We start from the raw sequence: 24,030 nt of genomic DNA on the forward strand, positions 1-24,030 counted from the left end.
ATATTCTGTCCATCTGTTTTACCTTCCATTTCTCTGTGAAGATCTTGGTGGTCTTCCTCTTCTTCTGTGTCTGTACCTGTGTTTTGTGTCTTCTTCTCTTTGTACCTGTGTATCTTCTGATTTTTCTGACGCGTTGCTTGCCTCACTTTATCAGGTCTCCTCTTGCTGTGGGTCCTCTCTTTCTGAGCTGCTCATCTGTCAGGCTTCCTCCTGGTGCTCCTCTTGCCGTTCACCCCGTCAACTGACTTTCTCACCTGGTACTTCACTCTCTCTCCTGTCGCTGTTTTCATCTTCCATCTGATCCCTGGTGTCAGGCATCCCTCAGCTCCCCCTCCCATCTGTGTTTTCCTCTACCTTAGATTGAGCATTGCCCATGCGCGACTCCTCACGCATGCGCATTTGCGCACTTTTGTTTGGCTATAGATAGAGCCATTTTTGCAGCCCACCGATCAGGGGTTTGCGACTCTGCTGGGCCGGCACTAACCTCTAAGATCAGGTGCTCTTCGCCACCATGGCTCCCTGTTCCTTTGTGCAGGTAAGGCCTTCTTTCTTTTCTGGTGTCTTCTTTTTCCCCTTTTTTTTCTCTTTCCTTCTTAGGTGCCATCTTCTTTCTCTTCTCTGCAACTTTATCTTTCATTTCTATATTTTATATTTATCAAACTTTATCTTTTCTTGACTTTTTTTCTCCCTCCCTTCTTAAAGAGTGGAGTTACATTGGACACCCTCCAATCCTCAGGAACTAATCCAGTATTTAAGGAGGTTTGAAAAATTGTCACTGATGCATCCATTATTTCCTGGGCTACTTTCTTCAGCACTCTTGAATGCAGACCATCCAGTCCTGGGGATTTAATGCCTGCAATTTAACTAATACAACCTCTTGACTTACAATTATTTCCTTTATACTTTCCTTTATACCCTCCCTCACATTAGGTCCCCAATCCTCGACAATTTCCTGAAGATTAGTTATTTCCTCCTTGAAGGCAGAACTAAAGTAGTCATTCAGACAATCTGCCATACCTATGTTCCCAAAGATTAACTCACCCGTTTCTATCTGTAATGGACCCACATTGGTATCAACTTACCTCTTTCTCTTAACGTACCTATAAAAACTATTTTTTTATGTTCCCTGCCAGCTTCCTCTCAATCTTTTACTTTTCTTAATTAATCCTTTTGCCCTCCTCAGCAGAACTCTGAATTTACCCTAATCATCAGGATTTTTTTTGGCTAATTTATATGATGTTTCTTTAGATTTGATACACTCGGATTTCCCTCGTTAGCCACGGATGCGCTACCATCCTTTTTTTTATATAAACAAACAAACTGGGATGTACATTTGTTGTACTTGTTCCAATCAATCCTTAAACGATTGCCATTGCATTTCTGCCATTAGTCCTTTAAGTACCATTTGCTAATCTATTTTAGCCAATTCACATCTCATACCAAAGTTACCCTTCAAGTTCAGAACATTTATATCTGTCACATTCCATCCTAATGAAGAATTCCACCATATTGTGGTCACTCACAATGAGATTGTTAATTGAAGGAGTCACATGATGGAGTAGTGGCCGGTCGGAAAAACCAGTCCTCTCTAGGAAAATAGGAAAAATGTTAGGAAAAAGCAAAGCATAACAAAAAATAGAAGATAAAGATAGAGAGAAGAGAAAGAAGATGGCTTTCAAGAAGGAGAAAGTAAGAACAATTGGAAAAAGTAAAAAAGTCACCAGAGAAAAAAAGGCCTTACCTGCAGGAAGGAACAGGACGCTGTGGTGACGAGGAGCACCCGACCCTCAGGGTCAGTACCTGCCCTACAGAGTCACGACCCACCAGCCGGAGCACTACAAAAATGGCTCTCGGAGCCAAACAAAAGTGCCCAAGCAAAGAAGAGGACACCGTCGGGAGGGGGGTTCAGCAGAGGAGCGGGCTGTCACAGACTGAGCAGCTGACAGGCACAGAGAAATAATAGAAGTCAAAACAGACGGACAGAATAAAGATAAAGTCTTTTTTGAAGAACAAATGAGGTCATTAAAAGAATGGTCATCATTAGAGATTAATGAAATTAAAAGTGAAATGAAAAGAACAGAAAAGAAAGAAGGTTAGAACTGGTAATGACAGAAATAGGGAAAAGAGTAGAGAATGTGGAAGAGCGGGAAACGGCTGTAGAAATGGAAGTGAATTACTTAAGAGAAAAATTGGAAGAAAGTGACAAAAAAATTAAAGAGACACAAGAGTTGTTATCTCAACAAAAATAGTGGGCCTGAACGACAGTGAAGAAGGCACAGATATGAAGGAATTTATAAAAGGATGGATCCCGAAGGTCCTGGGAATGACAAAAATGCAGGAAGACATGGAAATAGAAAGGGCACATGGAGCATTAGCTCTGAAACCACAGACACATCAAAAACCAAGATCCATCTTTGTAAAATTTTTGAGATACATGACATGAGAAAATATACTGGAATGGGCAAGGAATAAAATTAGAGAAGATAATAAACCACTGGAATACAAAGGCCAAAAAATATATATATATTTTTTTTAAACCCAGACACAAGTTTTGAACTCTTAAAGAGGAGGAAGGAATTTAATACAGCGAAATCAACTTTATGGAAAAAAAGTTAAATTCATATCAAGACATCCAGCCATGCTTAAAATATCTATAACCGGGGAGCAAAACAGACCGTTCTCAGATCCAGAGAAAGTGCAAGAATTCGCAGAATGTTTGCAGGACAGAAGAGATGGAGATGTAACAAGAATGAAGAATGGCAATAAAGTATAAAGATGTAAAAACAATGTATATGTAAAGAACTAAAGAGGGAAAAGAGAAGGGAAGGAAGGGAGTAAGGTTGGTAATAAAGAGAGCTTTGCTATATGTGTTTTTAAAAAAGTTTTCTGGAGAGGGCTAGGTGGAGGTGGAATAACTGTCACTGCAAAATCAGTTGACGCTGCAAACAAGATTGCAATCCAAATGAAAAGGGGAGTTGTGGTTCCCCGGCAAGGGGTATGGGACAACTCAGAAGGGAGGAACTTTTGGGGTTAAGGTATTAGTGGATGTGGGAGATGCGGGGGTACTTTATGTCTTAAATGTGTTGTCATACATGAAGTGTAATAAGAGAAAACTAAGATGAAAGTGGGGAAAAGGGGGATGGAGGTGGCAAAGAGGTGTATGTAAGATACAAGATGGCCATGTTGAACTATATGACTATAAACATTAATGGAATACATAACTAAATTAAAGAGGCTACTAAATTTTTTGAAGAAGGAAAAAATAGATTATAGAATTTGTGCAGGAAACACATCTGACTGAAGCAGAACATAAAGAGAAACTAGGTAGGACACATAACAGCAGCATCCTATAATTCAAAAGCTGGAGGTGTAGGTATACCAGATAACAAAAATGTACCAATCAAAATAGAGAAGGAAATAATAGACCCGGCAGGGAGGTATGTAATGATAAAGTGTCAGATATCCTCAGAATTTTGGAATTTGCTCAATATATACGCACTTAATAAGGAGGATCAAAAGTTTATGCAGGATATTTGTTTGAAGATTGAAGACACACAAGGAAATTTATTGATAGGAGGGAATTGTAACCTCAATTTGGATCCAATGTTGGATAAAACTGGACAAAAGACAAGCAAAAAGCATTAAGTAGACAAATTTATAGTTAAATCAATGCAGGAAATTAAACATGATATATAGAGGAGGAAGAGAAGGAATTTTCATATTATTCGAGTAGGCACAAAATTTACTCAAGGATTGATATGTTTTTGTTCTCGGCCCATATTCAACGGAGAGTTAGGAAAACTGAGTATAAAGCTAGACGACTATCAGATCATTCACCCCTATTATTAGCAATAGAACTGGAGGACATCCCACCAAGATCATATAGATGGAGGTTAAAATCCATGCTACTTAAAAGACAGGAATTTAGGGAGTTTTTTTTTGAATGCCAAATTAAAACATTTTGAATTAAACACAGGATCAGTGAAAGACAAATTTATATTATGGGACGCAGTGAAAGACTTCATTAGAATGCACATAATAAGTTGTGTGACTAAGATGAAAGGGAGATAGTAAGTACAAAAAAGAAACTAGTAAAAAGGGATGATATAATGAAAAGGAGAATTAGCAGACAAAAAAAACGAAACATTACAAATGTACAAGGTGGAGAAGAACATAACGAAAATAAAGCAAAAGTATTACGAACTGGGAGAAAAAAAATATTAGCCTGGCAACTTAAAACAGAACAAGCTAAAACTGTATTGGCATCAAGGAAAAAGGACAAACAAATTGCATATAACCCAACAGAGATTAATGAAAATTTTAAGGAATTTTATGAACAATTGTATCAAACTGAGAATGAGGGGAAAGATGATTAAAAGAGGAATTTTTAGCTAAAAGTGAATTGCCAAAATTGGAAGAAGAGGAACAAAAAACAAAACTATTTGAAATAGAGGAAGTACAGGATATATTAAAAAAAGCTGCCGAACAATAAAACAGCAGGAGAGGATGGATTTCCAATAGAATTCTATAAAACATTTAAAGAGTTATTAATTCCTCCTCTCCTGGAAGTAATGAACCAGATAGAAGAAACAAAACTTGCCAGATTCATGCAAGACAGCAATAATTACAGTAAAACCAAAGACAGGGAAGGATCCATTAACACCAGCATCATATAGACCAATATCTTTACTTAACTCAGACTACAAGATAATAGCAAAATTATTAGCAAACAGATTGGCTGATTGTGTACCTAAAATAATAAAACAAGATCAAACTGGATTTAAGAAAAGACGAACAGCAGACAATGTCTGCAAACTTATTAATCTAATCCAAGCAGTTCAAGGAAATAAACAAACAGTGGTGTTGCTCTAGACACAGAAAAAGCCTTTGACAGAGTAGAGTGGAATTACTCATTTAAAGTATTACAGAAGTTCAATCTACCAGAAAAATGTATGAATTGCATTAAAGCATTGGATAATGGACCATTGGTGAAGGTAAAAGTAAATGGATATGTATCAAGTCACTTTAAATTAAGTAGGTCAACTAGACAGGGATGTCCACTATCCCCCTCATTGTTCGCCTTAGCAATAGAACCTTTGGCAGAACTGATAAGAATAGAAAATAAAATGAAAGGGATATAAAAGAGTATAAAATCAGCTTATTTGCAGATGACATCATGGTATACCTAACAGAACCAGAGGTAAATCCGATACCTAGGGATCAGGTTAGATAACAACTTAAGCCACTTGTACAAACTAAATTATCAGTCACTAATAAAGAAATTACAGGAAGACTTAGAACATTGGAAAGAATTACTGCTTACATTGATAGGGAGGGTAAACTGCATTAAAATGAACGTGTTCCCAAGGATACAATACTTATTTCAAACATCACCAATTCCCTCAACAGAAAAATTCTTTAAGGAAGTAGAGAATAATAAGGAAATTCTTGTGGAAAGAGAGGAATCCAAGGGGAGCATTAGATAAATTAGCAGAGAGGTATAATCAAGGTGGTTTACAGTTACCAAATTTTAGAAATGATTATAGAGCCGCACAATTGAGGTATTTATCAGATTTTTTAACCAGACAAGGGAAAAACCAGACTGGTCTAAGATAGAACTAGATAAAATAGGGGAAAGGTACCAGAACATATACTTTATAAATGGGATGAAAAGCTGGTGCAATATAAAAACTCACCAGTACTGCATCATTTACTTAATACATGGAAGAAGATCCACTTGGAAAGGAAAAAATGAATTATCAAATACCAAAATTACTATTGACGCAAAATCTGCTAATCCCTTTTACAATCGTCAACCTTTCCTTTAGAGAATGGGAGAGAAAAGGAATCAAAAGAATAGAAAATTGTTTTTTGGAAATAATTTATTAGCATTTGAACAATTGAAATACAAATATGGAATAACTCATGATACAATGTTTGCATATCATCAATTGAAAGCTTATTTAAAGGATAAATTGGGAAACAGCTTGAGATTACTCGAAGGAAGCAGCTTTGAATACATGACTACAGACAATGATAATCAAAAGATTTATAACCAACATGTACATTAACCTGCAAGATAAGGAAAATGAAATAAACTATAAACCTCAGCAGAATTGGGAAAAGGATCTAAAGAAAGATAAAAAATGAATTATGGGAAAAATTATGTTGTGGAACTATCTTCTTTCTTTCTTTGGCTTGGCTTCGCGGACGAAGATTTATGGAGGGGGTAAAAAGTCCACGTCAGCTGCAGGCTCGTTTGTGGCTGACCAGTCCGATGCGGGACAGGCAGACACGATTGCAGCGGTTGCAAGGGAAAATTGGTTGGTTGGGGTTGGGTGTTGGGTTTTTCCTCCTTTGCCTTTTGTCAGTGAGGTGGGCTCTGCGGTCTTCTTCAAAGGAGGCTGCTGCCCGCCAAACTGTGAGGCGCCAAGATGCACGGTTTGAGGCGTTATCAGCCCACTGGCGGTGGTCAATGTGGCAGGCACCAAGAGATTTCTTTAGGCAGTCCTTGTACCTTTTCTTTGGTGCACCTCTGTCACGGTGGCCAGTGGAGAGCTCGCCATATAATACGATCTTGGGAAGGCGATGGTCCTCCATTCTGGAGACGTGACCCATCCAGCGCAGCTGGATCTTCAGCAGCGTGGACTCGATGCTGTCGACCTCTGCCATCTCGAGTACCACGACGTTAGGGGTGTGAGCGCTCCAATGGATGTTGAGGATGGAGCGGAAACAACGCTGGTGGAAGCGTTCTAGGAGCCGTAAGTGGTGCCGGTAGAGGACCCTTGATTCGGAGCCGAACAGGAGTGTGGGTATGACAACGGCTCTGTATACGCTTATCTTTGTGAGGTTTTTCAGTTGGTTGTTTTTCCAGACTCTTTTGTGTAGTCTTCCAAAGGCGCTATTTGCCTTGGCGAGTCTGTTGTCTATCTCATTGTCGATCCTTGCATCTGATGAAATGGTGCAGCCGAGATAGGTAAACTGGTTGACCGTTTTGAGTTTTGTGTGCCCGATGGAGATGTGTGGGGGCTGGTAGTCATGGTGGGGAGCTGGCTGATGGAGGACCTCAGTTTTCTTCAGGCTGACTTCCAGGCCAAACATTTTGGCAGTTTCCGCAAAGCAGGACGTCAAGCGCTGAAGAGCTGGCTCTGAATGGGCAACTAAAGCGGCATCATCTGCAAAGAGTAGTTCACGGACAAGTTTCTCTTGTGGAACTATGAAGAATACAATAAACACAAGGTTATGCATGATACAGTATAATTGATTACACAGGGTATATATCACTCCTCAAAAAGTAAAAAATGTGATTCAACATTATTGGATAGATGTTTGCGCTGTAAAAAAGGAAATGGGAACAACGCTACATGCAGTTTGGGCATGTATGAAAGTAAATACGTTTTGGGAAGAATTAAATCAGATACTAAGTAAAATACAAAAAAAAAAATTTATTTTAAGTAACATTAGAAGTAGAGAATTAGGCCCCAAATTGGATAAAGTGCAAAAAAAAAATTATGATAGCCTTAGCAATAGCAAAAAAATGTATAATGTCAACTTGGAAAATGGAAGAGAGCATGAGTATACAGCAATGGTACATGGAAATGAATAAATGTATTCCATTGGAAAAAACAACAATTAAAAAAATAAAGTCAATGTTTGAACAAATTTGGGAACCATACATACATGGAACAGATCAGAGAGCTTGCCTACGATCTCCATCCCCTAAAATGAGAATGAAAATGGTAAGACGACAAAACGACAAGATTCAGTGTGTAATACATAGATGATGCATTTTTCTTGTTTATTTTCCTTTGTGTGAAAATATTGTTTTATGGTATTGTAAATATTGAATATTTATGGGTTTTGGAGTGGGGTGGGTAGAGGGGAGGGAGGGAAGGGGATAAAAAGGGGAGAAAAGATCACTGTAAATTTAATGAGATAAGTTTGTACACATTTTGGTTGATATTATTCAGCATGAAAAATTAAAAAATTATAAAACAAGATTGTTAATTAACCCTTCTCCATTACTTAGTACCCAGTCTAGAATGGCTTGTTCCCTAGTTGGTTCCTCAACATGTTGATTTAGAAATCAATCCCTCATGCATTCTAAGAAATCCTCTTCCTCCTTACCCTTACCAATTTGGTTCACCCAATCTACATGTAGATTAAAGTCACCCATTATAACTGCAGTTCCTTTTTTTGCACATTACTAGTTTCCTTCCTAATGCCATCCCTAACCTCACAGCTACTGTTAGGAGGCCTGTACACAACACCCACTAGCGTCTTCTGCCCCTTCATGTTTCACAGCTCTACCCACATTAATTCCACATCTTCTAAGCTAATGTCTTTCCTTTCTATCGTATTCACCTTTTCCCTAACCAACAATGCTACTCCACCTCTTTTTCCATTCTGTCTCTCCCTCCTGAATATCAATCACATTCAATTCATTCATTTTATTATGAATGCTCCTTGCATTGAGACACAAGGCCTTCAGACTTACTTTAGCCACATTTTTATCCCTTTTACCATTATGTAAATTGGATCTCTTTTTGATTTTCACCCTGGTCTTACCTACCAGTCATTATTGCTTTTCACCTTGCTATCTTTTGCTTCTATCTTCATTTTACACCCCTCTGACTCTCTGGACTGTTACCCATCCCCCTGCCACATTAGTTGTAACCTTCCCAAACAGTGCTAGCAAACAAACCTCCAAAGACATTGGTCCCAGCTCATCCCAGATACAGACCATTCTGTTTGTACCAGTCCCATCTGCCCCAGAACCAGTTTCAATGTTTCAAGAATCTAAAACCTTCCCTCCTATACCATTATTCAAGCCACATTCATTCTAGCTATCCTGTTATTCTTACTCTGGACTAGCTCATGGCACCGGTAACAATCCAGAGATTATTACCTTTGAGTTCTTAATTTATTTCCTAACTCCCTAAATTTATCTTGCAGGTCCTCATCCCCTTTTTTATCCCCTAATATCATTGGTACCGATATGGACCACAACAGCTGGCTGTTCATTCTCCCCTTCCAGAATGTCCTCTAGCTGCTCCAAGACATCCTTGACCCTTGCACCTGGGAGGCAACCTACCAACCAGGAGTCTTGTTTGCAGCCACTGAAACTCACATCTATTCCCCTTACAATTGAATCCCCTATGACTATTGCCCTATCACTCTTTTTCCTGCTCTCTCTCACAGCAGAGCCACTCACAGTGCCATGATCCTAGCTACTGCTGCCTTTTCCTGGTGGGCCATCTCCCCCAACAATATCCAAAACAGCATATCTGTTCTTCAGGGAGATGATCGCAGGGGACTCCTGCACTACCTTCCTGTTGGTCACCCAGTCCCTATCCTTCTCTACCCTTTAAAATCGCAGTGTGACCAACTCACTAAAGGAGCTATCCAGCAGCATCTCAGCATCCTAGATGCTCCAAAGTGAGTCCTTGCACAGTTCCAGTGCTGACACATAGTCAATCAGGAGGTGCAGTTGGACACACTTCCTGCGTACATAGTCCCCAGGGACACTGACAGTATCCCTGAGTTCCCACATAGCACAGGAGGAGCATGACACAGGTCTGAGTTCACCTGCTATGCTTGAATCAAACCCTTTGTGTCTAAATAAAATTAAATGAAAAGAATGGAAAAACTCACCCCCTCCATTATTTCTTACCTGTGCCTCTGCCTCTCTTTGTCAAAGCCTCAGGTGTCCCACTCCTTCACTAGACCACCCCTAGCCATGTTCCTACTTTTAAGTGCTGCTAGTCTGTGAAAAATAACTACTCTGCCGCCCTAGACAATTTACTCAATTTCCCTCACCTGTTCTCTCTATGTAATCACTGCCTCAACATTTAACTTGTTGTCAGATACTCAACAGTGACAGATCAATGATTGGGGGAGTGTGATGTTCAGAAATTCTCCTTAGTGGGGAGGTTCAGCAGGATGCAGGCAATGAGTTTAGAATACTTTTATGGATTACATAATTTTATCTGTGGAGCAATAATGCAAAAATGATTCATATCTCACTTAAAGAATGCTGTCAACAAATTCAAAGAGAAGAAATGGCATTAATTAGATTATTAACAACTGGTTTTGCGCAGCTCTCTTCATTTCACAAAATAATAATTCAATAAATTATCAGTCAATGGATGATTCTTATTGCTATTCTCCTTACCTAAAAACATCTAGAAATACTGCACGCTAAAATACTTGCTTAACCCTTTTGGTTTTAGTTTTGGAATCTACTGAAACTGAATAAATTCTGGAATAAGATCTTTCTGCAACCCCTGACATGTCCCCTTTCTAACCAGTGGGTTAGACAGAGGCAGAAGAGATTAATTGGTGCATTCAGGCACCTTGGTACATTGCAGTCAGGTGGAGTTTCTTGTGTACTCTTTTCATTGCCTTGGCTCTGTGTTCCACAACACATCAGCTCTCATATTGCCCTTCTTCATTGGCAGTTGATCTCCATGTTAGTTGACCATACCCGCGAACTCCTGCAGCCCCTTGAGGTTGTCTGGGCCATGATAGTAAAAAATCCATTCACTCAAAAGTCCTGTAAAAATGCAAGGATTGGCATATCATACGCTAACGTAAAAAGGAACACCATGAAATTTGGTCTCACCCTCTGCACTGCAGCAGTCCACATTTGCCACTTTCAAGTGCAGGAATTCTGCTTTATCTTCCTGAAGTCTCAGGGAGATGGAGTGAAAGGACCATGTGATAGCGCTGTAACCATTCTCCACAGTTCGGAACCCTGACGGGTTGTTCTGATCCTTGGTCTAGCAAGGAATCAGTGGATCTGTTGAAGCAATGAGAAGCCTCAGCAAAGGCCGAGTTTTACAGACACTTGATTTGATTGCCCAAATAAGGAAGATTGCTGCTTTTCTGGGTACTCGATGTGTAGAAGACTGACGACAGACTGTGATGGGGTTAGGGTGTTGAGAGCACTAGATTGGGAAGATTAGATTTGCATTATAGATAGGACCCAGTGCAGTGGAAGTGCAGATTGCATTGGAGGGTCACATTCTGCTCCGCCAGTATGTTAAATTCTAATTTAACCAGCATTGTGAAAGACATCTTTTTTGAGCCATCTTTCAAATGCCTACACTGCTCAAAGTGGAAAACGAGCACTGTTGGCCTGCAGTGTTCAGGAACACCAACTGTTAAAACTGTGATAACTATGACAGGAAAGGATTGGAAGAAGAATTTGTAACGTCAGACTCAAAGTGGAAGTTAATCTCACAATTTAGCCTGGCCTTTGTAAAACAAAATATTTTACAAATGCAACAAGTAGAGAAGCTATGTCACACAGCTCCTGTGACCCCTGGTTCAAACCTGGCCTCCAGTGCTGTCTTTGTGGAGTTTGCATGATATCCCTGTGAGTCAGTGGGTTTCCTCTAGGTGCTCTGATTTCCCTCCACATTGCATAGTCTTGCAGGTTGGGGAGATAATTGGATGCTATAAATTGTCTCTAGTGAGTGAGTAGTAGAATTTGGGTATGGAGGGGGTGTGGTGGCATGGGGGTGGGGTGGTCAATGGGAAAAATAAGATGGGTGAGGGTAGGATTAAAGTAAAAATTAGTGCATGATCGCAAGGGGCTTTTACTATATCTCTATGACTATGTTTTTAACTTACAGGATATACTGTATATATTAGTGTGTGTGTGTGTGTGTGTGTGTGTGTGTGTGTGTGTGTGTGTGTGTGTGTGTGTGTGTGTGTGCACAGTTATGTGTATATAAGTGCGAGCACACACATGAATAAATTTCTTAGGCAATTTCCCCCAATTTAAGCTGTATTGGCTGGTTGTTTTATTTAGTTGTTTGTTTCAACCTGGTTAAAGTTCATTGTGGACCTTGGGATGAGATGAAGAACTTAGATGATTGGACTAAAGTTCAGTATCACAAGTTCAAATCCTGCCATGACATCTAAACTATTTAATCTGGTAAATGAAATGAAAAGATAACATGGAATCACTGACCAGGAAACCACTGGATCATTGTAAAATGTGGTTCACTAACATCCTTCAGGGATGTCTAGTGTCACCTTTTCTCATCCTTAAATGTGGGAACCTCTAAACAGCCTTCTTCACTCAGTTAGGATAGCATTCATGAATAAACCAGAATGATAAGAAACTAAATATGCATTTGTTTAATGAAATCTAAGAAAAGTTTGGGATTCAACAGCATCTTAAAGAGTGGAAGTCGATTAGAAAGACCGGTGGTGCACTGAATTTTTCTTTTTTTTCTTCTTTTTGTCATTTTATGTTTGTCACTTTAATTGCTTTAGTTGTTTAATTTTCAAAGTTATATGGGGAGGGAGGGAAATTGTAAGTAAGCTGACATTGTGTTTGTATCTGAGAAGTGAACTATTCAAAAAGAAAGTGTAAATATGTTAAAAAGGATTTTTTTCAGATGTGTTACTGTTTGTTTTGGAAAAATTGAAAAATCAAATTTTCAAAAAAAGTTTGGGATTAAATGTTGGACAATTTACTGTGGAATAAATTTGCCTCGTAAATTAAGGATTCTGTTAAAGATGAAATCTACTTGTGATGCTTCATTTTAATGTGGGCTTGTTTTAGAGACTGAACAGAATTCCACAAACTGAAACCAAACTGGAAATAATCAATACCTGTCAGACTGCCAGACTTGCAGAATTTATTTCTGATGACAGAGAAAATGTACAATGTTAAATTAATAATGGAGGGCTCCAGCAATGCAGGGTTTTTTTGTGCAGAGGAAAACTGTGCTCTCATTGAAATTGAGATAGTCAGTGTTTAAAGGGTCCCTTGGGCATCTCGGGGAAGCCATTGGTCTCTAATGCATGGTCCCAGAACTCTCATTATTGTTGGTCTTTTCCTTCATTTCCAACATTTAGTGTGTTTTTCATTTGCTTTCCATTATAAAAGTCCCATCATTTAAAATCCTCTGACTTCGGTTTTTGCAGGTGAGCAAATCTCTGTCATGTTGTATATTTTACTTTGCCATTTTATGTCATTCTATTGCACTGTTATGTTTTTTCTTCATATCTTTTCTCAATTTACCTCTCTTTTTCTCCATTCTCTGACTTTATGTGACTCATACATGTGGTGTAGTCTCGGAACAAGGGAACCTCACCTTCATCGTTCACTGACATGAGGAGAGATTCCTTCCCCAAGATTCTGCAGGAAAGTGTAGCTGACACCAATGTTGAGATCCACTGTCATTGAAAGGCTGGGGAGAAATGGCCAATTGCTGCTTCTACTTTTCATGTTCCCCCCCCCCCCCATTATATCTTTCTACTTTTGACTTCCCATTATGTCTTGGTCTAATAATATGTTATTGCCTTCCTATTCTGTCTGTATGTAGCTTTCTCTCTCTTTTCTATCATTTCTTTTTATCTCTCATTCCCTCTCTCCCTCTTGTTCTTTCTCCTTTCTTGCTTGCTCTCACTTTCCCTCTCACTTGATCTGTTTTTTCATTCTTTCTCTCATGTTCTCTTTCTTGATCTCCCTCCCTTTCACCATTCTCTCTCTTCCTTTCTCATTCATTCTATCCCTTTCTCCCTTTTCCCCCTCATAATCCTCTCTGAACACCAGAACGAATTTAAAAGATTAACTTTTAAATCTTCCATCATGCGGTGCTGGTGCAGAAAGTGAAAAACTGGGCTTGCTGCAGGGGGTTTGCCAATTGGTGGATTTCAACTCATTTTCACTGAGTTGCAGCTGGTCAATGTTGAGTTAAGTAGCGGAACATCAGGGCAGCCAAACCCCATGGATCATATCTCCTTCCAGTATGAATATGTTGACCATCCGTACATGTGACCCAGACACTGGAGCTGAGGCAGGATTTGCTGTCACTGCTCTGCATTCAGGAGCCATGATGAAGGTTTAGGAATGAGTGAACACCAGCTCAGGTGGTGCAGGCTGACCTGAATCCATCCTGCTCACCAGCCAACATTCAGTGTAACCATTGGGAAGAGGGATGGTTGTTCTGAGAAATGCAGCCCCTTGGAAGACTGGTGTGCAGGTCATGGGGAGGATGAGGGGAGTGGAGCAGGCTCCAGATGGAATGTGGTTTTGATCAGTTCCAGTAACATGGGCAGTAAGGGCTGAGATCTTGCAAGCAGGGAGATAAGGAAAACAGTGAAATGTGCATCTTAGTCAGTGATCTATAGAAAACTCCATATAGAAACCATCATGTGGTGCTGGTGCAGAAAGAGGAAGATGGGCTGATGAATGAGCATCTGGAAAGATGGTGCAGGAGGGAGGGCTTTGGAGAAAAAGGTGGGATTGGTTTGTTCATAAAGGTCGAAAGACTGCGACAGTAGTGAGAAATGATGTTGGCTCAGAGACTCGATGTAGAATCAGTTTGGTGCAGAAGGGAAATAATAAGGGATATGAAGTCAGTGGTGGAAATGGGATGGAGGCTCCTGACAGCAAAAAGGCAGAGTTTGCATCAATGGACTGAAATAATCACAGGCGCGCTCAATCATTGCATAAATTAGATAAGCCAAGTTGTCAAGGATTCTTGCAGCAAAGCATTGAAACCAGGAAAGGATGACAATGAATGTAAAGAGATAGAAGGTGAATTGTGAGAGAGAAAAAGCAAATAAAAAAGACAATAAGAGTTTCAGCCAGCACACAGTGAAATGGAAGCTAGCAGCTGAACAAAATGTTCGATCCCTGGAGAATGAGAGTGGAGAATTAATAATAGGAAAAAGGAAATGATTGAATTGTCACAACTAATTTGGTTCTGTCTTTGTGATAGAAGACACTAAAATATCCCAATAATAATAGATCATCAAGAGGTAATGAGACAGAGAACTTGTGGTGGCATGCCACTAGGCAGGCGAACCGGCCCCGCTTGTAATCCACGCGGCGGGGCAGCCAGCCAAAATGGCGCCGTTGGGACTTTCCCCTTCTTCTCAACATCGGGTTCAGAAGCCCGTGCTGGGGGACCACGTGACGCCCGAGTGACGTCGGCACCCACCAGCGCGGTTCTCAGCCAGGTCTGGGCTGGGATTATAAGTCCAGCCCAGCAGCCAGCAATAAACCAGTTTTCTGCTCACTGAGCTCAACCCGTCTGGTTGCGTGTTCTTTCAGTAGCAGTGTAGCTGCCGCTACAATTGGTGACCCAGACTGGTTCAAACGTCTTTGAACCCAACATGAGCGAAGCTGGGATCAGTGCTATAGCTGTCAAGCTGCCTGACTTCTGGGTTCAGGAGCCAGAGACCTGGTTTGGCCACGCGGATGCTCAGTTTCACCTCTGCCAGATTTCGTCTGACACCACCAAATTCTACCATGTGGTCGCTGCCCTGGACCAGGCCACCGCCAAACGTGGGCTGCACCTCGTTCAGCACCCGCCCGCCGAAGACAAATGCAGGACCATCAAGTGAGTGCTCATCGGATTCCTCGGACTATCCAGGCGCCAGTGAGCCGCTTGGATGCTGCACCTTGATGCCTTGGGGGACATGTCCCTGGTGGAGCTGATGGATGAGATGCTCACGCTCATGGGTGATCACACCAACTGCCCACTCTTTGAGCGAATTTTCCTCGACCATCTGCCCGACGACATCTGTCCATTACTGGCCCAAGAGAGCTTTAGCGACCTGAGGAATGTTGCTCAGAAGGCCCAAGATTCCTAGAGGGCTCAGCGGTCCAGCAGGTCACAAGGCACGGGCATGACCATGCCAAGTGTGTCCCTAGCGCTGTGGTAGAACACCCGGTCCCTGCAGGGGCCACCAAGAGCCCGCTCCGGGCCTCTGCTTCTACCACCAGCACTGGGGAGCCAAGGCTCGGAAGTGTCATCAGCCCTGCTGGTTCCAGGGAAACGAGCAGGCCGGCCACTGTTAATGGCTGCGGCGGCTGGCCAAGGACACAGCCTCCTCTACCTGCGGGACTCAGTCAGCGGCCGGCACTTCCTCGTCGACACTGGGGCCCAGATCAGCATCATCCCGGCCACGGACATCGAGTCCAGGAACCAACCTCGAGGACCTCCCCTCCGTGCAGCCAATGCAACAGAGATCCGAACGTATGGGAACAAGACAGTCCACTTACAGATCAGACAGCGAAAGTTCTTGTGGGGGTTCACCATCTTGTCCCTTCCAACCGCCAGCCTGGGTGCCGACTTCCTCCTCGCCCACGGCCTCCTGGTGGATATTCGAGGTAGGCGCCTGGTAGACACCCGGACTTTTCAGGCCGTTCGCTTCGACACCTCCTGCATAGAGCAGCTGCAGATGGCCACGATCAGCACGCCCAGAGAAGAGTTCCAGCGAATCCTGGATGAGTTTCCGGCCCTCCTCAGGCCACAGTGCTCCACTGCCTCACCATGCCATGGGGTGTTCCACCACATCCCCACCCAGAGTCCACTGGTTCACGCCAAGGCACGCCAGCTCCCGCCTGACAAGCTCAAGGTGGCGAAGAAAGAGTTTTTGCATCTGCTGGAGCTGGGGATCATTTGGCGCTCCGACACCCCATGGGCCTCGCTGCTCCACCTGGTCCCAAAATCATCCGGCGGCTGCCGCCTCTGCAGAGACTATTGACAGCTCAATGAGGCAACAGTTCCTGACCGTTACCCCATCCCTCACATCCAGGACTATATGGCCAACCTGCATGATGCGAGGGTTTTCTCCAAGGTTGATCTGGTGCACAGGTATCACCAAATCCCGGTGCACCCTGAGGACATACCCAAGAGAGCCAACATCACTCCTTTCGGCTTGTTCGAATTCCTTCGCATGCCGTTCAGGCTAAAGAACGCCACTCAGACCTTCCAGCACCTCATTGACAGTGGGCAGGGACCTGGATTTCGTCTTCATTTACTTGGACGACATCCTCATTGCCACCAGGAATCAGGTGCAACATAAGGCCCACCTGCGTGCCCTCTTCTCCCGGCTGGCCGACTTCAGCCTCACCATCTAGCCAGCCAAGTGCCAGTTCGGGGAAGAGTCTATGCAGTTACTGAGACATACCATCACGGCTGAAGGAGCCACGCCTGCCACTATGGAGGTTGCCGCTATCAAGGAGTTCCCACGCCCAGACAACCTCAAGGGGCTGCAGGAGTTCGCGGGTATGGTCAACTTCTATAACCGATTCATCCCAGGAGCTGCGTGCATCATGCAGCTGTTATTTGCCCTCATCACAGCCAAGCACAAAACGCTCACCTGGACCCCAGAGGCCTGCAGTGCATTTGAGGCCACCAAGGACGCCCTCACGAAGGCTACCATGCTCGCCCACCCGTACACCAACCTGCATATGGCGCTCTCCATCGATGCCTCTGCCACAGCCGTCGGCGCCGTCCTGGAGCAGCAGGTGAATGGACAATGGAAGCCACTGGCATTCTTCAGCCGGCTTCTCCACCCATCAGAGCGCAAGTATAGCGCCTTCGACCGTGAGTTATTGGGCATGTACCTGGCGGTGCGGCATTTCCACTATTTCATGGAGGGGAGGACTTTTACCATCTTCACTGATCATAAACCCCTCACTCAGGCACTCGTGATGGCAAAGGATCCCTGGTCGGCCCGCCAGCAACGTCACCTCTCCTTCGTGTTGGAGTTTACCATCAACATTCGGCACAAGGTGAGGAAGGACAATGTAGTCGCCAATGCACTCTCATGACTTGCCATCTGCACGCTGACACCTGGCCTCGGCTTCGACCAGCTTGCCCAGGACCAGAAGTCCGACGAGGAGACGCGAGCCTTCAGGACTGCCATCACGGGCCTGCGGTTCCAAGACCTCCCGACTCCTAGTGACGAAGGCACCATCCTGTGTGATGTCTCCATGGGCACCCCACGGCCAGTGGTTCCCCAGCAGTGGCGCAGGCAAGTCTTCCATCACATCCGTCCATCAGGTCCACAGTCCATATGGTGGCAGAGCAGTTCGTCTGGCATGGGCTGCGGAAGCAGATCGCGGGCTCGGCCAGAACATGCACCCATTGCCAGATGTCCAAGGTGCTCAGGCACACCAGGGTGCCCATGCAAGTGTTCGAGCACGTCCAGGAACGGTTCAGCCACATTCACTTGGACATAGCCGGGCCCTTACCAGTTTCCTGGGGCAACTGTTACCTGTTCACGGAGGTAGACCGCACCACTCGTTGGCCTGAGGCAATCCCGATGCCGGACGCCTCAATGGACTCCTGCTCCCGAGCGCTGTTGCACGATTGGGTTGCCCGCTTCGGCATTCCGAATCACCTCACCAGCGATCAGGGCGCCCAGCTCACCTCTGCGCTCTTGGCACAGCTCGCCAACAGGTTAGGGATAGAGCTACATCGCACCACGGCCTAGCACCCGCAGGCCAATGGGCTGGTCGAGCGTCTGCGCCGCCACCTTAATTTGGCTCTTAAAGCCCAACTCACCAGTCCCGACTGGGTGGACGAATTGTCTTGGGTGCTACTGCCCATCCATTCCACGCCCAAGGAGGAACTGCAGGTGTCATCAACTGAGCTGGTCTACGGTGCACCGCTGGCACTGCCCGGTGAGTTCATCAACGCGCTTCACAACCCCCAGCGGTCGCCACATGAGCTACTTCCCCACCTCCGGGCCCACTTGGACTCCTTCGCACCCCCAACGCCGCTCAGACACGGCACATGGCCATCTTACGTCCCCAGCGAGCTGCACTCCGCAGAGTACATTTTTATTCGGTGGGACCCGCCCGTGGCACCTCTGCAGAGACCTTACGAGGGGCCGTACAGGGTTGTCCAGCGTTCAGGGTCTACGTTCATTCTGGACATCAGCGGCAGGCGGGAGCTGTTTACTGTGGACAGGCTGAAGCCAGCTCACCTCGACCCCACTGAACCAGTGATTGTGGCCCAGCCCAAGAAGGCCGCCCAGCTAAAAAAAACATTGGCGCTGGTTCTGAGGGAGGGGGGGTTGTGTGGCGGCATGCCACTAGGCAGGTGAACCAGCCCCGCTTGTAATCCACGTGGCGGGGCAGCAGGCCAAACTGGCACTATCGGGGGTTTCCCCTTCTCAGCACCGGGCTCAGAAACCCGCGCTGGGGGACCACGTGACACCCGAGTGACGTCGGCGCCCCCCCCCCCCCCCAGCACGATTCTCAGCCAGGTCTGGGCTGGGAGTATAAGTCCAGCCCGGCAGCCAGCAATAAACCAGTTTTCTGCTCACTGAGCTCAACCGATCTGGTTGTGTGTTCTTTCAGTAGCAGTGTAGCTGCCGCTAAAAACTGAACAATCTCCATCCAGAGAGAATGTTCCAGGACAGGAATGTACTGGGGCCAGTTCCCCTGTGGGTGAAAGTTTGTGCAGAAGAATATGGTGAAATATCGAGTATTAAGGTTAATTGGGACAAAAGTGAAATTATGCCCTTGGTTAAAGCTGATTATACTCAACGTAGAGAATTTGCTCGATTTAAGTGGTCAGATGATGGAATTAAATATTTGTGGATTAAAGTTGATAATGGTTTAAATAACTTGAATGAATTGAACTATTTACCTTTACTTAATAAAATTAAAGAAGATTTAAATAGGTGGAATAACTTTAGTAGGTAGAGTAAATTATATAAAGATGAATATTTTTCAAAGGGTTCAATATTTTTTTCAGTCAATTTCTTTTTGGATTCCTCAAAAATGTTTTAAGGATTTATATTTGAGTATTAAGAAGTTTTTATGGAAAGGAAAGATGGCTAGAGTGTGTTTGGAAAAATTGACCTGGAAATTTGAATTAGGAGGTTTGCAACTTCCCCATTTTAAGAACTATTTGAAATTTATTAATGTTAAATCTATGTTAGGAAAATTAAAATCCCCTACTAACACAATCCTATACTTATTACACATCTCAGCTATTTCCTTACATATTTGGTCTTCTAGTTCCCTTTCCCCACTTGGTGGTCTATAATACACTCCTATAATTGTAACCTCACCTTTTCTATTTTTAAATTTCACCACACCACCTCCCTTGACGAGTCCTCCAATCTATCATGCCTCAGCACTACTGTAATATCTTCCCCGAGAAGTAATGCCACACCACCCCCCCCCTTACCCCTCCAGTGCTATCACACCTAAAGTAGCGAAATCCTGGAATATTTAACTGCCAGTCACAACCCTCCTGTAACCATGTCTCACTAATCTCCACCACATCATACTGCCAAGTGGCTATCTACACCTTCAGCTTGTACACCTTCAGCTTGTCCACCTTCCTTACAACGCTCCTTGCATTCAAGTAAATGCATCTCAGAGATTTCCCACATCTTACTTTCTACCTACCCCCCTCTTTACCATCCGCACTATTATTTGTTACCATCCTCCCTCCCCCATCATAGCATCCATCCCTTTCCTCCTCAATCAACTGCTGTTCCACCCCCAAATTTTGTGTATAAGAGTTTCTCTTTGCTGACAAAACCTCTCCCTGCTGTCCTCCCTTACATGGACCCCTTCCCCCAACCATACTAGTTTAAAGCCCCCTTGGTAGCCCTAGCAATCTGGGATTCAGATGTAACCAGTCCGATCAGTACAGGTCCCACCTCCCCCAAAATAGGTCTCAGTGATCCAAGAATTCGAATCCCTGTCTCCTACTCCACCCCTTTAGCCACGCATTCAATCTCCACCTGATTCTATTCCTGCTCTCACGTGGCACATTAAGTAATCCAGAGATTACGCCCTTTATGGTCCTTCAGCTCCCTATATTCATTCTTTAGGACCATTTCCTCCTTTCTCCCAGTGTCATTGGTACCATATAACCATATATAACCATATAACCACTTACAGCACAGAACAGGCCAGTTCAGCTCTACTAGTCCATGCCGTAGCAAATCCCCACCCTCCTAGTCCCACTGACCAGCACCCGGTCCATACCCCTCTAGTCCCCTCCTATCCATGTAACAATCCAGTCTTTCCTTAAATGTAACCAATGATCCCGCCTTGACCACGTCTGCCGGAAGCTCATTCCACATCCCCACCACCCACTGCGTAAAGAAATTTCCCCTCATGTTCCCCTTATAATTTTCCCCCTTCAATCTTAAACCATGTCCTCTAGTTTGAATCTCCCCCTTTCTTAATTGAAAAAGCCTATCCACATTTACTCTGTCTGTCCCTTTTAAAATCTTAAACACCTCTATCAAGTCCCCTCTCAATCTTCTACGCTCCAGAGAAAAAAGCCCCAGTCTGCACAACCTTTCCCTGTAACTCAGACCCTGAAATCCTGTCAACATTCTCGTGAACCTTCTCTGCACTCTCTCTATTTTGTTTATATCTTTCCTATAATTTGGTGACCAAAACTGTACACAGTACTCCAAATTTGGCCTCACCAATGCCTTGTACAATTTCATCATAACCTTCCTACTCTTGAATTCAATACTCCGATTTATGAAGGCCAACATTCCAAATGCCTTCTTCACCACACCATCTACCTGAGTATCAGCCTTGAGAGTACTATTTACCATAACTCCTAAATCCCTTTGTTGCTCTGCACTCCTCAATTGTCTACCATTCAATGTATATGACCTATTTAAATTTGCCTTTCCAAAATGTAGCACCTCACATTTATCTGTATTAAATTCCATCAGCCATTTCTCAGCCCACACCTCCAGCCTTCCTAAATCACCTTTTAATCTACGGTAATCTACCTCACTGTCCACAACACCACCAATCTTTGTGTCATCCGCAAACTTGCTTATCCAATTCTCTACCCCTACATCCAGATCGTTAATAATGTATCAACATAATGTACCAACATGTATCACGAACTCTGGTTCATTACCCTCCTCTTTTAGGATGTCTTGGACACACGTAGTTACATCCCGGAGGCAAACCACCATCTGGTTTCCTTTGCTGTATCCGCAGAATCCTCTATCAGTCCTCCTGACCATTAATCCCCGATAACTATCACCTTCCTCTTCCTTTACCTACCTTTCTAGGCTACAGAGGCTGACCCTATGCCACAGGTACAGCTACCGCTGCCTTCCCCATCCTGATGGTCTCCCCCCCCCCCCAACAGTACTCAAGGAGGAGTAGCAATTGCTGAGGATTACAGGCTCAGGGGCTCTCTCTTGAACCTGACCCTCCCTTTCCTCCTCCTAACAGTAACCCACTGCCTCTCCTCCCATGGCCCTGGTGAGACCACCTGACTCTAATTCTTGGTTATGACTATTTATTATGTATTATGTCCTTATGTACTGACAGAGGTGCACCAAAGAAGAGGTACAAGGACTGCCTAAAGAAATCTCTTGGTGCCTGCCACATTGACCACCGCCAGTGGGCTGATATCGCCTCAAACCATGCATCTTGGTGCCTCACAGTTCGGCGGGCAGCAACCTCCTTTGAAGAAGACCGCAGAGCCCACCTCACTGACAAAAGACAAAGGAGGAAAAACCAAACACCCAACCCCAACCAACCAATTTTCCTTTGCAACCGCTGCAACCGTGTCTGCCTGTCCCGCATCGGACTTGTCAGCCACAAACGAGCCTGGAGCTGACGTGGACATTACCCCTCCATAAATCTTTGTCTGCGAAGCCAAGCCAAAGAGAAAGAGAAAGAGACTGACAATAACCACAACAGCAGTGCGAGTATGAGACAGCTTTAATAAACTAATAGGTACACTAAGAGGTCTTGTCTCTCTGCAAGATGAACCTGGAAGGCTAGACTGTAGCTCTGGACTGCTTTATATACAAGGTCACCAGGATGACCTCTGGTGACCTAGTCGTGTAATTACATATCAACACAATGATGACCTTACTCTCCCAGACCAGACTGACTCGGTTCAGTTCAGCACACCTAGTGCAGATGTGGATGTCCAGGAAGCTACAAGACTCCAGGACCTCCCCACATCTGACACTGAGAACAGCAAACCGTTCTCACACTCATCCTACCTTTCTCCCCCACCTTAAAAGAGAAAAAAAGATATATATTATATGTGACCGTCTTACCTTGGGCCCGATATGTTCGTCCTCAGCCTCTGCTTGCCTTTTGCTTCTCTCTTATTGTTAGTTGTGCCAGGGAATGCTCATGGTGACTGTTTGCCTTATATAAAGTTGAAGTATATCATGTATATTACATTTTAATGTATTATTACATGGCAAGAAAAGGAATCTTGAACCTTGAGGTGAAACCCAGATTGGATCTACCTCGATCCCACTGAAGGAACAGTGCAACTCCTCCTCCCATTGCTTGTGTTCTTAACTATGAACTTCACAACACTGACAAATAACAAGTGTGGTGATGCAGAGCAGATTGTGTAATAATAATGAATTTTAAACCAGTTTAGTTTTGATCGAGAGGAATCTTTCTCATGTTCCTTGTTCAGCTAGTGGTGTCCTTCACGTCTAAACTATGGCACCCAGGAGGACACCTGTTAGTTATTAAATAAAGATTTTGCAAGGAGTGGAAGTGCTTTCAAAGTATTAAGAGTGTTCTGCTTTGAGTTCTTTTGAAAAGATGGCAGTGTTCCAGTATTTTATCTTTTTGGATCATGTCCAAGCATTACAGCAGAGATATTTTGGACAGCTGTTTTCCCAAGGGTCATGGTTGAAGTTTAATGTGATATCCTACATCAGGAAGGATAGCAATGGAGTATGATTGAACTACTGCTCACTCATGTATTTATTTAATCACAGTAGGAATAGCTAAACTCAGACATGGAACAGCAGATGGAGCTGCAGGTCACCAGATTTCTTCATCAGGGACTGGTTTAAATGTTAAATAGGAATTAAGTCCTTATGAAGGGAGAAATCAAGTTCAGGAACTTACAATGAAATCCAAGTATCCAGTGGAGTATAATTAGATCCCAGTGAGCCCCAGAGCGGATTTGCCAGGGTGGGTGGAAGGTTTCCCAGGCTAGTTTGGACATAAATTAGAACTCTCTTCACAGAGGACAAGAGCTGTTTGGAATTTTGTTCTTCATGGGATTTGGATACTGACTTCCCTGGACACTGTGGATTCGGGGATTGGCTGAGAGAGTGACCACTGAAGCACAGGGGAAGCCTTAGGTTGAAGGCACTGAGCGACTAGTTCCTGCTCCTGCTTCTAATCGTGATTCTCACTGGTAAAACTAAGCAGAGCAAGAAACTAGCAAAGAGTCTGATTCTTTGTGTGTATTTTGCAAAATGAAG

The 24,030-nt window shown here is 43.7% G+C and overlaps 2 long non-coding RNA genes across 6 annotated transcripts in view; one reads left to right on the forward strand and one right to left on the reverse strand.

Moving 5' to 3' along the window:
- The window catches only part of LOC138736198 (uncharacterized), a 218,824-nt gene that overhangs the window by 44,306 nt on the left and 150,488 nt on the right, over positions 1 to 24,030 (forward strand). The window lies entirely within an intron of this gene.
- LOC138736184 (uncharacterized) lies at positions 6,932 to 23,096 on the reverse strand. The gene is made up of 3 exons (XR_011340135.1): positions 22,849 to 23,096; positions 7,681 to 7,719; positions 6,932 to 7,214 (listed from the first exon to the last, which is right to left on the reverse strand). It is a non-coding gene; the product is annotated as an uncharacterized lncRNA (long non-coding RNA).

Source organism: Narcine bancroftii, chromosome 6 (genome assembly GCF_036971445.1).
Source record: "Narcine bancroftii isolate sNarBan1 chromosome 6, sNarBan1.hap1, whole genome shotgun sequence".
NCBI classification, from domain to species: Eukaryota; Metazoa; Chordata; class Chondrichthyes; order Torpediniformes; family Narcinidae; genus Narcine; species Narcine bancroftii.